General features: G+C 40.5%; 1 protein-coding gene across 1 annotated transcript in view; it reads right to left on the bottom strand.

Annotated features, from left to right (window-relative positions):
• The window catches only part of NKAIN3 (sodium/potassium transporting ATPase interacting 3), a 311,324-nt gene that overhangs the window by 39,002 nt on the left and 257,588 nt on the right, over window positions 1-14,734 (bottom strand). The window lies entirely within an intron of this gene.

Below are 14,734 nucleotides of genomic sequence, written 5' to 3' on the forward strand. Positions count from 1 at the left end.
TCACAAAGTTTGTATCATCTCTTATCCTACCACAGCAGAGACTGACAATGCCATATTCTTAGTAGCATAGGATTATTCCATTTAAAAATACATGCCAACAATATAAGCAAATGGCATCTCTTCATTTATTTATTTTTGCAATAGTTTTACTTCATCTGAAACATTTTCATATTTTGTTAGCCATTTTTTTTTCTTCTGTGAATTATCTGCGGAAGTTCTTTGCCCATTTATTAACTCGATGTTCTTTTTGTTAATTTATTTGAGGTCTTACACAGTGAAGCCTTTACTATATTTGCTGTAATTTTTTTCCATATGTCAGCATGTGGTAGTGGTGGCTTCTTAATGTTGGGACATTTTCTTACTAAATTATATATTGGAAGGTATCTGTCAACAAACAACTTTCTAGTTCTTGGTGGGCTCTGCCTTTGGGGTGTGAGTGTGTTTATGTGTGTACCTGCAAACATACCTATGTGTAAATCAAGAACTCTCTTGTATTACTTTTCAGCTGCTGCATAAGAAATTGCCAAAAACTTAGTGGCATAAGACAACATAAATTTATTTTCTTACAGTTCTGGAAGTTGGAATTCTGAAATGGGCATTACTAGGCTAAAATCAAGGGGTCAGCAAGGCTGTGCTCCTTCCAGAAGATCTGGCAAAATCTGTTTCCTTCCCTTGTCTAGCTCCTAGAGGATGCCTGAATTCCTTGGCTTATGGCCCCTTCCTCCATCTTCATGTCCAGCTACATGGGGCTGATTCCTTCTCAGGCTGCTGTCTCCTGGTTCTCTCTCTTCTGCCACCTGTTCTACTTTTAAGGACACTGGTTATTACACTGGATCTACCTGAACAATTTAGGGTAATCTCTCCATTATTTTTTCAGGCCACGTGATTATCACTCTTAATTCCAGCTGCAACCCTCATTCATTCCCTTTTGCCACATATAGTGATTTATTTACAGGTTCTGGGGACTAGGATGTGGAAGTCTTTTGGGGACCATTGTTCTACTTACCACATATGTGAACTTATGTTCTCAGCAGGCTATCTGCACAATTAAGGCCACAGTAGAGATGGAGAAATTATATTGAGGATATTATTTAAATTTTAAGGTATGAGACTATGATCATTACATCTTAATTAAAAAAAATGACTTGAAAGGAAACTTCGAGAAGTTACATTTCATATCAATCTATTCCTCTTAGCAAATCTTTTAATACTGGGGAGAAAACTGCTATCATCAATTTGGTCTTTATACATCTACTCCGTGTCTTTACACCTTGACTGTAAATATGTGTCCTAAAACCAGAACATAATTATTTTAAGCAGTACTTATTTCAAATGGGATTCTTAACAGTTTCAAATTTGAGGGGTATTGTCTTTTCACTTTGTTTAGATCATTGTTGTTTTTATTTTGCATTGAACCTGATGGGGAGTTTCTACTAGGGAGAAGAGTACGTGTCGACTCTACTATTTAAAAAATCATACGTATGTCCATAAGAGTTTTGTCTTCAGTCTATGGATTCTTTCAAGAAACCATTTAATCCACTTGAAATTTTGTGAGCATTAGTTTTCTTATTAATAAAAATTGGTAATATGATCTGTAAATCTACTTAACCCAGCACAGAGATTGTAATTCATCTCAATACACACAATACAAGTGCCATCGTTAAGCCCATTATACTACGGAGCTCTTGCTTTCCCACAGCCCACTGCTAGTACAGTCATGCACCACATAAGGATGTTTTGGTCAACGGCGAACCACGTATGTGATGGTGGGCCCATAAGCTTATAATAGAGCTGAAAAATTCCTGTCGCCCATTGATGCTGTAGCCATCGTGACATTGTAGCACAATGCATAACTCACGTGTTTGTGGTGATGCTGGTGTAAACAAACCTACTGCACTGCCAGTTATATAAAGGCGTAGCACATACAATTACTTACAGTACATAATACTTGATAGTGATAATAACTATGTTACTGGTTTATGTATTTACTATACTGCACTTCTTCTTGTTATTTTAGAATGTACTCCTTCTACTTATATAAGCACAGTAAGACAGCAGCAGGCAGGGCCTTCAGGAAGTATTGCAGAAGAAGGCATTATTACCATAGATGATAGCTCCCTGTGTGTTATTGTCCCTGAAGATCCAATGGGATAAGACGGGGAAGTGAAAGAGAGTGACACTAGTGAGTTTAGCCCTGTGTAAGCCTAGGTTAATGTGTGTGTTTGTGTCTTAGTTTATAACAAAAAAATTTAAAAAGTAAAAAAACAATTTTTAAATAGAAAAAACCATATAGAATAAGGATATAAAGAAAGAAAATATTTTTCTACAGCTATGCAATGTGTTTATGTTTTAATCTAAGTGTTTTATTAAAAAAGTTGAGAAGTTAAAAAAATAAAAAGTTTATGAAGTAAAAAAGTTACAGTAATTTAATTTAATGTAATTACTAAGGTTAATTTATTATTGAAGAAAGAAAAAAATTTTAAATAAATTTAGTGTAACCTGAATGTACAGTGTTTATAAAGTCTAGAATAGTGTATAGTAATGTCCTAGGCCTTCACAGTCACTCACTGCTCACTCACTGACTCACCCAGAGCAATTTCCAGTCCTGAAAGTCCATTCGTGGTAAGAGACCTATACAGGTGTATCATTTTTTATCTTTTATACCATATTTTTACGTACTTCCTCCATGATTGGATATGTTTAGACACTCAAATACCATTGTGCTACAATTGCCTACAGTATTCTGTACAGTAACGTGCTATACATGTTTGTAGCCTAGGAGCAGTAAGCTCTGCAATGTAGCCTAGGTGTGAAGTGAGCTAGACCATTTAGGTTTGTGGAAGTACACTCCATGGTGCTGGCACAGTGACGAAATCATCTAAGGCCAAATTTCCCAGAACGTATCCTTGTCGTCCAGTGATGCATGACTGTGCCTCAGTACCATGTATGACCTTCTGACATGTAGGCCTGGTGAGGCCACTAATGTTAAACTATAAGTCAGATTTTGTTAAAAGCTAACTTATCTTATGTTTTTAGATAAAAATAAATAGAAAAGGAAGTTGTAACATTTCTTTCCCATGTTTCCATGGATTATCTTGTGCACCCTTTTCAATACATGTGTCCTATGTTGTCATCTTGTGTACCTCTTTGAATGAATTACTGTGGAGAACTTGCTTTGAAGATGATCCTGTACTTAAAAAATAGTTCAGTGAGTTCAGGAGATATGAGTTCTAGTGACATAAACATTGATAGATCAGATTTCTTTTGAAACCTAAAGAGCTAGACCAGGCTGCAGCCAAACACACCAAAAGTCTCTTCCTTTCCAGTGTGACTAAGATGACTGAAACTTTGGGTTTTCTTTCCATCGCACCAAAAGGAAGGAGAAGAGTAGTGGAATGGACGACTCGTGCTACAGTTGAAACACTTCTGATCTAGGTCAGTTGTTTTGCAGATAGACAGAAATTCAGATGCTGCGTTGCTAATCCTATCTTGGAAGTTGCTTATTGAATAGTAAGCCCTTAGTTGCTTAGTAACTTTTGTGATCCAATACTTTTTCTTCCATAGCAAATTTAGATAAGTTAAATCTCACAAATCATTATTTTTTCATCTCTATAGGTGACAGGTAAGCAAAGATACATCAAAACATTTTGATTGAGGGCTATTGGACTTTTCTAGTGTAAAGCTAAGACCTTCATCATAGCTCAGTGCTACAATAAATATTATTTTCTACTGTTCTAATAGACTATACTTCTAAAGAAAAAATATAACACTTCTAACTGTACACCTTTATGTTGATTTAAAGTAAGGTAAATAATTAATTTGTCTTTATTGATGTCTTTTGATATGAAAATGTCTAAAGTATATATTAGCTTATTGGTAGCCTCTTTGACAGGGAACATATATTTGGATGTTTTCTAAAGTTGGCTTATTCAATTTGGCATGTTGAGTCCATCAGCATTGATTGGCTGGTACATCAACATTTCCTGATTGATGCCTTGGCATTTACTGGAGAAAGCTGAGTGGATTGGTGAGAAGGTCCCTTGAGAACAAACTCAGTCTGGCTGAGACATGGTTCTCGTGTGTTAATATGTAGAGTTAATTCGATGGAGTTGAGTCTGGAAAGCAAACAGGAGACCACTTTCCCTTGAAGAAAACTTCCATCCTGGTAGAGAAACCTCAACCTGAAACTAAGTCTATACCATTCACTTTTAGTATGTCTTCCAGCTGTTGTAAGAGACCTGGAAGATATTAAGTCCTAATAGCTGAACCATAAATTGCTTTGTTACATATTTATACATTTAAGGATACAGATCTAAGCACCTCCTAAGGAATCTTTATAATATAAAACAAAATTGTATTTTTTACAGGAAACTTCTGTATGATTTTAACACAAACTGTCTTCTAGGCTAAACAGAAAGAGGTTGACCAGAGGACTAATATTGAAAATAAAATGCAAGATTTGATGTCTTGATTTTGTCATTTAAGTAAGTGCAGTTGAAATTCAAGGAAAGATTTGGCAGCAGGAAAAGACATTGAGCAAGTTAGAAGGAATGCATAAAATGTTCACAGATGAACTTGTATGAAGGAAAAGCAGAGCAAGTTCTTTGGACAATTTTTTTCAGAAATATGTATTTACTTAAGTTCTATGTAACATATTTTTTTCCTATAGTTTTAAGACCATGAATTATGCTAAGAATATTGGGATTGGGATAACTATGCTTTCTGAAAAGATTCATTGTCTATATACTGAAAAGAACTGGTCAATTTATTTATTTTTTCTTTTCCAAATAACTAGTCTTTTGATGGACAGAAATTAAGATCAGGTTCTGAATCATAGTGGCAGCACATTATCCCTCCCTGTCCAGTGAAAATTTTCTTACTGATAAAATGTGGGAATGAACAGTTTTAAAAGAATAGAGCAATGTTCTTTTGTACAGAACAGAAAATTTGTCAGATCCAATTGTTCACTAATCTACCTCAATATTGCCTTGTAGATGACATGAAAGAAATTTTGGCCAGGTAATTGAGATATACAGCACCATTAGCTGGAAACAATAAGATGATGACATGGCATACTATAAATATTAGATCATTCTCTAAGCCCTCACACAGAATTTGCCAACCATAATCTCAGTATTATTACAAATCAATTAATTAAAATATTTCCTTTTAGTTTTGCTTTATTGGTGGGCACACTAATAAAATATTTACTCCAAAAATTACTTTTCCTGTTGTGATTAACCAAACTGCTGTTTAATTAATGATGTTATCCTCATGAGAACCTGTCTAGACATCATGTTAATCAACAATTTGTAGATGGCTGACTGTTGCGTAGTTCTTGATTTCCCAGAATGTGAATTTAAATAGTCCCTGTGGCTTTCTGCTTGTCTACAAGAAATGGAATAAACTGCATTCTTGCCGATAACAAACACACACAAAGTAAATAACATCAGGATAATAATCCTGACTATTTTGCTTTTAATAAAGTTTTGAAAGTCATTCATTATAAAGACACCTTTTTCCCCTTCCATTAAAGCCACCCATTTCTATAGTTATATTATTTAAAATAATTTTCTCCTCTGCATTGTAAATTTTGGCAGCATAAATTCCATTTTCTTTGATATATTTAATGAATGCAAATGACAAAAAACTAGATTCTAAATCCACTTTTTGTGCAAGGGGTTGATTAGTTTTTGAAAATAGGATTTGTATACAGGATTGATTTGTTTTGACCTGTAGGCATTTATAGGCATTGACTGGGTTAGGTTTCACACATGTGGACACTCACATGATATCCTTTGGCTGTGCATCTTGCTAGCTGGGGGTCTTATTAAGAATGAATCCAAAAATTGAGTCATCTCTGAATCATGAGTGTGTTAAGGGACCACTTTTAGGTGAAATAGATGGATGGGAAAGGCTCATCTAGGGAACTCATTAGGTAAGAGAACTGTTGGGTTTGAGGAGAGCCAGAAGGATCCTTGAACAAACGTGACTCCCTGACCACTATTCTAACTTTCCCAGCATTCACACTAACATCTAAGCTTTACAACTTAAGAGACTCCTTAAGGAATGACAGACGTTTCTCCAGGCTGAAGGCTCTTTGTTAGCTCATTTTTCCTCAAGTTCAAAATGACCTTTATAAAATCCTTGTCCAAGACTCCTACAGGAGGCAGGCAGAGGCTGATAATATGTCCTTTGTGTAGGGCTTTATCACTATGAAAGTCATTAAGTTAAATGTTTGTGAGTACAAAGCTTCCGTATGCAATTTATTTGGGTTAAGGCAGCGGTCCCCAACCTTTTTGGCACCAGGAACTAGTTTCATTGAAGACAATTTGTCCATAGATGGGGGAGGGGGTGGTGGTTTCGGGATGATTCAAGCACATTACATTTATTGTGCAGTCAAACCTATTTGCAGCTGCTCCGCAGCGCTTGCATCACTGCCTCAGCTGCCTCTCAGATCATCAGGCATTAGATTTTCATAAGGAGCGTGCAACATAGATCACTCACATGTGCAGTTTACAGTAGGGTTTGAGCTCTTATGCAAATCTAATGCCACCGCTGATCTGACAGGAGGCAGAGCTTATGGGGTGATGCAAGCAATGGGGAGCGGCTGTAAATAACAGATGAAGTAGTTCCGCTCGCTTACCCGCCATTCACCCTCTGCTGTGTGGCCTGGTTCCTACAGCCCAGTTCCTACCAGATCACAGACCAGTACTGATCCGTGGCCTGGGGGTTGGTGACTGCAGCATTAAGGTATTAAGTTACTTCAAAGAGAAAGCATAGGTACCTAATGTCAGAACTATGCAAGGTTTGGGATTTTACTCTACTTATAAATTAGCAAATTAGCCTGTTGCTGTTTCACACGTTCTGGGTCAAAGACAAAGGACTTTATGACTCACAGCACAGTGGATGTCATGAGCTTCATATCCCTTTGCTACATTCCCCCTGTCCCTAGGGCCATGATGGACGCCTGCACACACAGTGGGCTGTGTTACAGGAGGGAAACCCTGAGATGTTTTCATACTAAGGGGAAGCAAGCCTACTTTTCGTAGGGGATGGGATGGGGACTAAGTTCCTCACATGTGAAGGTTGCTTGCTGAAAAGACAACCCTGAAAAAGCGCTCAGGTAATGAGCAGTTACACATTTAGAGGTTAACAGCATATCCGTAGATGGTATTTAAAGCCTTGTGACTGAATCAGATCACTAAGGAAGTGAACAAAATCAGAGAAGCAGTCCAGGGATGAAGTCCTGGAGTATTGTGACATTTAGGGATTAGAGAGAAGGCAAGAAACCAGCAAAGGAGACTGAAAAGGACAGGTGATAGAAGTGCCAGTGACACAGAAAGCAAGGGCTCTCGGCCATATCAGAGGTCTCTGAAAGGTCAAGGACAGGGAGGACTGAGTATTTATCAGTGGATTGGGCACTATGGGGGACATCAATCTGTGATAGAAGTCGTTTTGGTGGGGGGTAGAGCAAAAATCTGATCAGAGTGGATTGCAGAGAAAACAGGGTGTCAACAATTCTTCTGAAGAGTTTTGCCAAAAAAGGGAGCAAAGAAAAAGATAGTAGCTGGAGAAAAATGTGGGGTCAATGAGGTTTCCTTTCTTTCTTTCTTTTTTCCTTTGTAAGGAAGGTGTTACCATAGCATGCTTGCATTCCAATGGGAATGAATACTTCCTTAAATTCTGATTCGTGATTCCAGGTGCTCAAGAACAAAGATTATTTGACCTGTCTGTGCATACATGCACTTCTTACCCATTCGTAGCCCTCTGTGGTCCTGCCTCAAGCTGGCTTCAAGGCCTGGCCTCCACCCTTGTCTCCCTGAGTACAGCCCGCTCTGGGCTTGCCCACGACCCCTCACCCCGTTCTCACATCTCTGCTTGCACAAACCCTCTCTGCCTTTAAGCCCAGTTGTAAATGCCACTTTCTCTGATTTCTTCAGTTGAGCCCCTTCTAGTCTGCACTATCTCAGCACTTTGTTCTTCTCTCTTTAATGGCAGCGCCCAGGTACTGCTTTGCATTGCAGCGTTGCGTGCCTTTGTTATGTTCTCCGCAGTCCAGGAAGGCGGGAGCTGCCCTCCGAGAGCGACAGCGCTGACGCAAGGCCATGTCCTCCGAGCGTCCTGCCGCGGCTCCCTCAGGGAGAGGATCTGCTTCTTCCTCCACTTTGACACAGCCTCGTGCCGCTCGACGGAGGCACCTTTCGCACGGTTATACCTGTCTGTTCACCTGTCTGTCTTCACCACTGGGCTCTTTCAAGCGGAGAGATTTTTCTCAACTTAACTTTGCATTTCTAACACTGAGCACTTTGCCTGCTAAGAAGAAGGTACTCATTAAATGTTGTAGAATGAATAAAAGATGAGAAACATTGTATTTCAAAGTGAGGTGGGAGAGGGAAACCAGTATGTCTGAAATCAAGTGGATGAATTTTAGAATCCTAGAGTGTGAGCAACCCTGAAGTTCCCTCCTGGGTCACCGTGTCACTCAGCCAATGTAAAAGCCAGCTCTGCTGATGTGCATGACAGCTCTTGCCTTATTCCATAAGTTCTGTACACTTTCACTACTTTGCTTTGATACTGTCTGATTCATTCAATAAACATAAGAAGAATAAGCCAATGATTATACGCTCTCAGATAGTTGAAACATAAACATGTGGCAAGAAAAGGGACATTATGTTCTTTTCACTTATGAATTAACTTTTGGTTAGTTTTACACGAAACCAACATTTGGAGGATAATAAAAATAGCAGCGGGTATTCCAGAGTACATGCTGCTTCCTTCACTGGGGAGGGAAAAATAACATGTCAGGGCAGGAATTTTCCAGCCACTTTGCTGAACTGATACTGGGCTTTTCATCAGGCATGGTAGTGTCCCAGCCCTCATAGGAAGCCTGGATTCAGCATTCCCTCTTGTCGTAGGTCAGGATGACAGACAACAGAATGTCCAGACACATAGCAGCATGTGGTTACTAGTTTGGGAAGCTTTTGACTCCATCTTCTAGAGGGATGAGGGTTCCGCTTTGTCCAATGGCTCGTGCTCAGTTTTGGGTTGGACGGCGGGCTCATCCTTCCCTATTCTAGAGTGTTTATTAGACAACTCTGAGGCTGAAGAACAGGCGGCAGGTGGACAGTTTCATCTCACAGTGCTTTGTGGGCACAATTCTTTTTCTATGGCTCCCAGGAGGGCCTTTTTGTGCAACTGACACCCACGCCCATCTGTTTTCTCCTGCGTGCCAGGCAGAAGCCTAGGCTCTCAGGATCATCAGAGGGAAAAGTCCTGGGAGGGACTGGCTTCTTATTTATGTGGCTCACTCTGGGGAGAGTATGACTCCTAGTAATACCTAACCTGTTTGTTTTTAATCAAGCTGTTCATACTGTTCCTTCAGGAATCCAGAATTAGAGTTATGTCTGTTTATGGAAGTGTCCTATGCCAAGTGAAGCCTGAAATTATGTGAAGACATTTGGTTCACTCTCCTAAGAGTCCCACTGGCACCCTGGACTCCAGATGAATCAATGAATATGGAAATAAGTTGTTTTCTCCGCGATGACCATGAAAATGCACCACAGCAACAGCATCAAGCTTATCTGGGCTCTGGGGATTGGTTGTCTTTGTGTATGGGAAGTGCTTGTGTAGACAGCTTCAAAATGGAAAACAAATGCTTTGCTGGCCTCTAGCAAGGAAGATGACTTCTAATGGCATGCCTTTGTGATGCAGGCACTGCACAAACCAGCTGGGCGATGTGGAGGACACAAAAGTGTCTGACTCACAAACAGCACTGTTCCCAGATAATGCATTTCTGGCGGCAAGTCATTAAGGATAAGAGCATTGTCTAAAAAATTTAAAAAGGTGCCTTAAGATCATTTCATCTAGGACTTTTTCCAGTGTCCATTGGCAAATTCAACAATTCTTCAATGGTATCACTTGAATAGTTTGAAAGGGTCATTATACCTGAGTGTTATGAGGTCATTTGAGGAAAAATATTTCTATTAAGGAACGTTTCATCTAACTTTTACCTATTTTACAACCCTAAGTGTAAACTAAGACAGAATTGGTAAAAGCGTTAGATAACTATATGCGTATTTTGGGGCTAGAGGGTTATTTGTGTGATGATGTCAGAGGTGACAGGCAAGGTCTTGGGTTGTATATACGTGTCTTTGTGGCAATGGGGACTTATAAATTATCCAGGTTACATTGAGCTCTGCCTCCGCCATGCCTGACCCTTTAAGTGGAGTCAGGCCCAAGAAACTGGAGTGAAATTGGGTTTGGGCAAGAGCCCTCTGCCTACATCCATTCGGTCTGACCTCAGACTTGCTGGTTTGACCTCGGTCCCCTTTTCCCATCCTGTGCTGTTGACTTCACCCTCTATCTACTCAAAATTCTAATTTTTAAGACTCATTTTCAATCTGGCTTATGGCTTATTAGAGCATATTGAATCTTTTTATGCCCCTTTTATTTTAGGGCACCTCAGTGTCTCCGGAGAGATGTTTTTGCCAGTAGACTCTGAAATCCAGCTTGATTTAAATGAGTCATAAGAATGAGAAGTTTGAGTCTCAGGTATTCTGTTATAGCAACACAGAACAAAGACACATGGTACACTTGAGACTTGGCAGTTTATTAAGAAAAGAGGTTTATTTGGCTTACTATTCTGAAGTCTGGAAAATTCAACATTGGTCACCTGCATCTGGTGAGGGTCTTAGGCTGCTTCAACTCATGGCAGAAAGCAGAAGGGAAGCAGGTGTGTGCTCAGAGATCACATGAGAGAGAGGAAGCAAGAGAAAGAAACGGAGGAAGCCAGACTCTTTTTAACAACCTGCTCTCTTGGTAACTAATTCATTCCCAGGAGAGAAAGAAATCACGCACCCCTGTGGGAGAGCAATAATCTATTCATAATAAGGCATCTGCCCCGTGACTCAGACACCTCCTATTAGGCCCCACCTCCCACCACTGCCACACTGGGATCAAATTTCAACATGAGTTTGACAGGTACAGACCACATCACAGCACCATGTGTTTGAATCCAAGCATAGTCTAGAAACCATGTCCAAAGTGAGGTGAGGTTAACTCATTATGACTTACTCTTAGAGTGCTTATGTTGACTTCTAAGAGTTCTAATATTTTTGTTACTTAGAGTCCTTAAATAATGTGTTTAATAATCTATTCCATTTGAGGGTTGGGGCAGGGATGTGGTTAAGTTTTCTGCTCTATAATTTTTGAAATTCATCTTTTGGAAAATAGAACCACCCTAGAAGCAATCTTGGTTCTCTACCACTGATAAAAGGCAGTTGTGTGATTTCTGAAAGATGAAGATGAGTTGTTGGTTTGTGCAAGCCACACTCAAGCTCTTACACTGTAAACATTTCAAGTACCATGTACCACCAGTGCTGGCCAGTGAGGCCTGGCTGTGGGTCCGCACAGGGGCAGCTGTGTTTCTGTGGAGACAGAGCTGGCTCTCAGCAGCCTCAGTTGTCCCAGAGCTGACTCCTTCCAGGGAAACCATTTCAGGTCCAACTTCCAACCTCCATCAAAGTGAACCAAGTTCACACCTGGCCAAATTCCAGAAAGGGACTCCAGAAGAAATTTGGGGGTTGGAATGTTATCATTCAAAAAGGATATTTGGGTGGAAAGAAAGTAGTTTAAAAACCAGTGACATTTCTAGACGCTTTAAAGATCTAACTTATACTTTTGTTTAAAAAAAGTCCTTGTAGATATACTATATCCCACAGAAATCCTAAAATAAAAAATAGATTAGATTTTGTGTAGTTGTGAGCAAAAATAAATGCTGCCTCTGCTTCTATTGCGGGTGTGTAAGAACCCGAATAGTTGACAATAGGTCTGACTCCTAGTTCCCCGTTTCAGTTCTGCTTTGTCACTTATCAGACTGAAACTGTTCTGCTGCATGGACCAAGCCAGGAGGAAGACATTAGGGTTGGCTCAGTGATAATTAGAACTTGGTCTCCCTGCTGTGCCCTGAAAAGTAGAAACTGCGCGGGAAGAAGCTTTGGTGCCACGTAAACTCAGTGGGAGAGGATGATGTTCAGTGAGCTTTAAAGATATGGCATCTTAAAATGGCATTCGGGATCCTCCTGGGCCGTCTCCCTCAGAATCAAAGTCCCCAGCCATCTGGTAGGTCACTGCTTTTCTACGTGGTGGGAGCTGAGCTGAGAAAATGATCTCATTTGTTATGAAGAATCATAGCGAATACCTGAATGTGCATGTATTATGCTGCCACTTTTCTGGTAATAATCTGATACTTCAAGACAGATTATATCTCTTTACATATTATGATGCATATTTACATTTCATTAGAAAAAGAGACTTATATTACATTGGTAGCTACATTTTAAGTATTTACCTGAAGCTGGATATTACTGAGATATTTACCTACCACTTAGTGCTAGGTCCTTGTCACTATCACAACGTATTTATGAGGTGACTACAGTCGGCCCTCTGTACTCATGGGGGTTCTGCATCCACAGATGAAAGCCACTGAGGATGGAAAATGCAGCCACATCTGTACTGATTATGTACAGACTTTTTTCCTTGTCATTATTCCCTAAACAATACAGTATAACAACTATTTGTAGAGCATTTACATTCTAGTAGGTATTATAAATAATCTAGCAATGACTTAAAGTATGCAGGAGGATGTGTGTAGGTTATATGCAAATATTCCACCATTTTTTGTAAGCATCTGCAGATTTTGGTGTCTGAGAGGAGTCCGGGAACCAATTCTCCACAAATACCAAGTGGCAACAATATTATTATCTCTTTTTTGTGGATAAGGAAGCCAAGGATCAGAAGAGCTTGTTTCAGGTCCTGTAGCTAGTCAGTGGTGAAATCAGGAATCAAACACAAATCTTTAGTCTCCAAAGTCCTACGCCTTTAACACAGTTCAAACTGTGTCCACATTCACCAGGCAAGATTTGAGGACATAAAGTTTATCACACTAGAGATTCCTCAGGACAGAAGCACAGTGGTGGTTGGCTTCACTGCCTTCCCGACTGCCTAGGGTGCTCATTCCTTTCCATGCCCTGAGGACCAGGCCAAGCTCCAGCCCTGGATCACTCCTGCTTCTGCCATCTTTGTCCTGCTCTTGAGTCACCCAGTGGAGCACAAGCCACAGTGCTCAGGCCCTACCAATGAGAACCAGTGAACTTTAACTTCTTCAGCCTCAACGTTGGCCTTCATCTCCATTCTCAAACTCACCCTCGGCCTCAGCCTGGGCCGTGTCCTCTGCTTGTTCCCAGTACTTGGCAGACCCTGTCTTCATCCTGGCACGTGATCTCAGGGATTCTTCCAGATACTGTCAAATCCTGGCACCCACTAGATTCCGTGAAACTCATCTTGGCAAATCAGTTTATTTTATTAACTCACAGTTTCCCACCTCTTCAAAGGAAGAGAATACCTCAACAGACTCTTTCCATAAGCTTTTCCTACAATAGAAATCTTTGACTTTGTGAAAGTCCCAAATCTTATTCGAAACACTCCCATTCTTGCCTATTACTTTGTTGGGTGTAAAGCTATTAAGGTGGATCAATCCACAGACACACCCAATTATATTTTGTCTCTGGAGTGGTTTGCTGTGTTACCTAGGAGGCTCTCAACTCTTGGACTCAAGTAGTCCTTCTGCCTAAGCCTCCCATAGTGCTGGGATTACAGGCCTGAGCTGCCGGGCCAATGTTTTTACACTTATTCCTTCATTCTGTCTTAATGTATCTGAGGACAAGGAGTCCCTCCTCTTTAAAGACAATCCCTCTCTAGTGTTTTTTCCTTATCTTGATTCTTAAAGATTTTTCTGTTGTTCTTTTGTGTTTGTCTCCAATATCTCCTTTGCACAGACTCTTCCTCCTGCCTTAAAAAATGTTTTATCCTCCCTTATCTTACAAAAATGTCACTTAATTCTGTTATGTCTTATGGCTTCTTCCTTCCACCCAGAAATGCCTGAAATAAATGTTATCAGCTGCCTCCTTTCCTCTGCTTTTCATTCTTTCCTTAATTCATTGCAATCTGGCTTCTGGCCCTACTTTTCTGCTGAGATTGCTCTCTTAAAGGTTAACAGCTTACATTTTGTCAAATCTAATGGCCTTTTTATCCATCCAAATTCACGAAATATTGACACTGGGCTCCAACTAGACTGCTGGTGTTGGGTTCTGCCAAGCTTTCACATCTCCACCCCAGCGAGGGCCGCTTAACCTACCTCTGTATTTCAGCCTGGCCCCAGCACCTAGAAGCGATTCTTGCTGTGGCAACAGTGGACATAAAGAATAATGGGACACAGCAATGCATTGCTCTTTGACATTAGCAGCATGGTCCTGTGGGGGTGTTAGGCTGATTTCTCCTTGGGTAAAAGAGAACAATCCAGGATAATCCAAGCTTGGCACAAACTTAGGCTGGGAAAAATCTGCCTGAAGTCCAGAGAGACAGGACTGACTCCAAAACAAACTCTAGGAGGGCACCAAAGTCAGCTCTGAGCCTGGCTGTGGTCCATGGCCAAGTGCTGTTGACTGAATGTTTGTGTCCCCACAGAATTCACATGTTGAAACCCTAATCCCCACAGCGATGGTATTAGAAGGGCAGGCCTCTGGGAGGTGATTAGGTCATGAGGGCAGAGTCCTCATGATGGGATTAGTGCCTGTATAGGAAGAGGCAGAAGGAAGCTTCCCTCTCTTTCTCTCTTCCCCACCACGTGAGGATATAGCGAGAAGGCAGCCATCTGTGAACCACGAGGAGAGCT

The sequence above is a fragment of the Lemur catta genome, chromosome 9 (assembly GCF_020740605.2).
Source record: "Lemur catta isolate mLemCat1 chromosome 9, mLemCat1.pri, whole genome shotgun sequence".
Classification (NCBI taxonomy): domain Eukaryota; kingdom Metazoa; phylum Chordata; class Mammalia; order Primates; family Lemuridae; genus Lemur; species Lemur catta.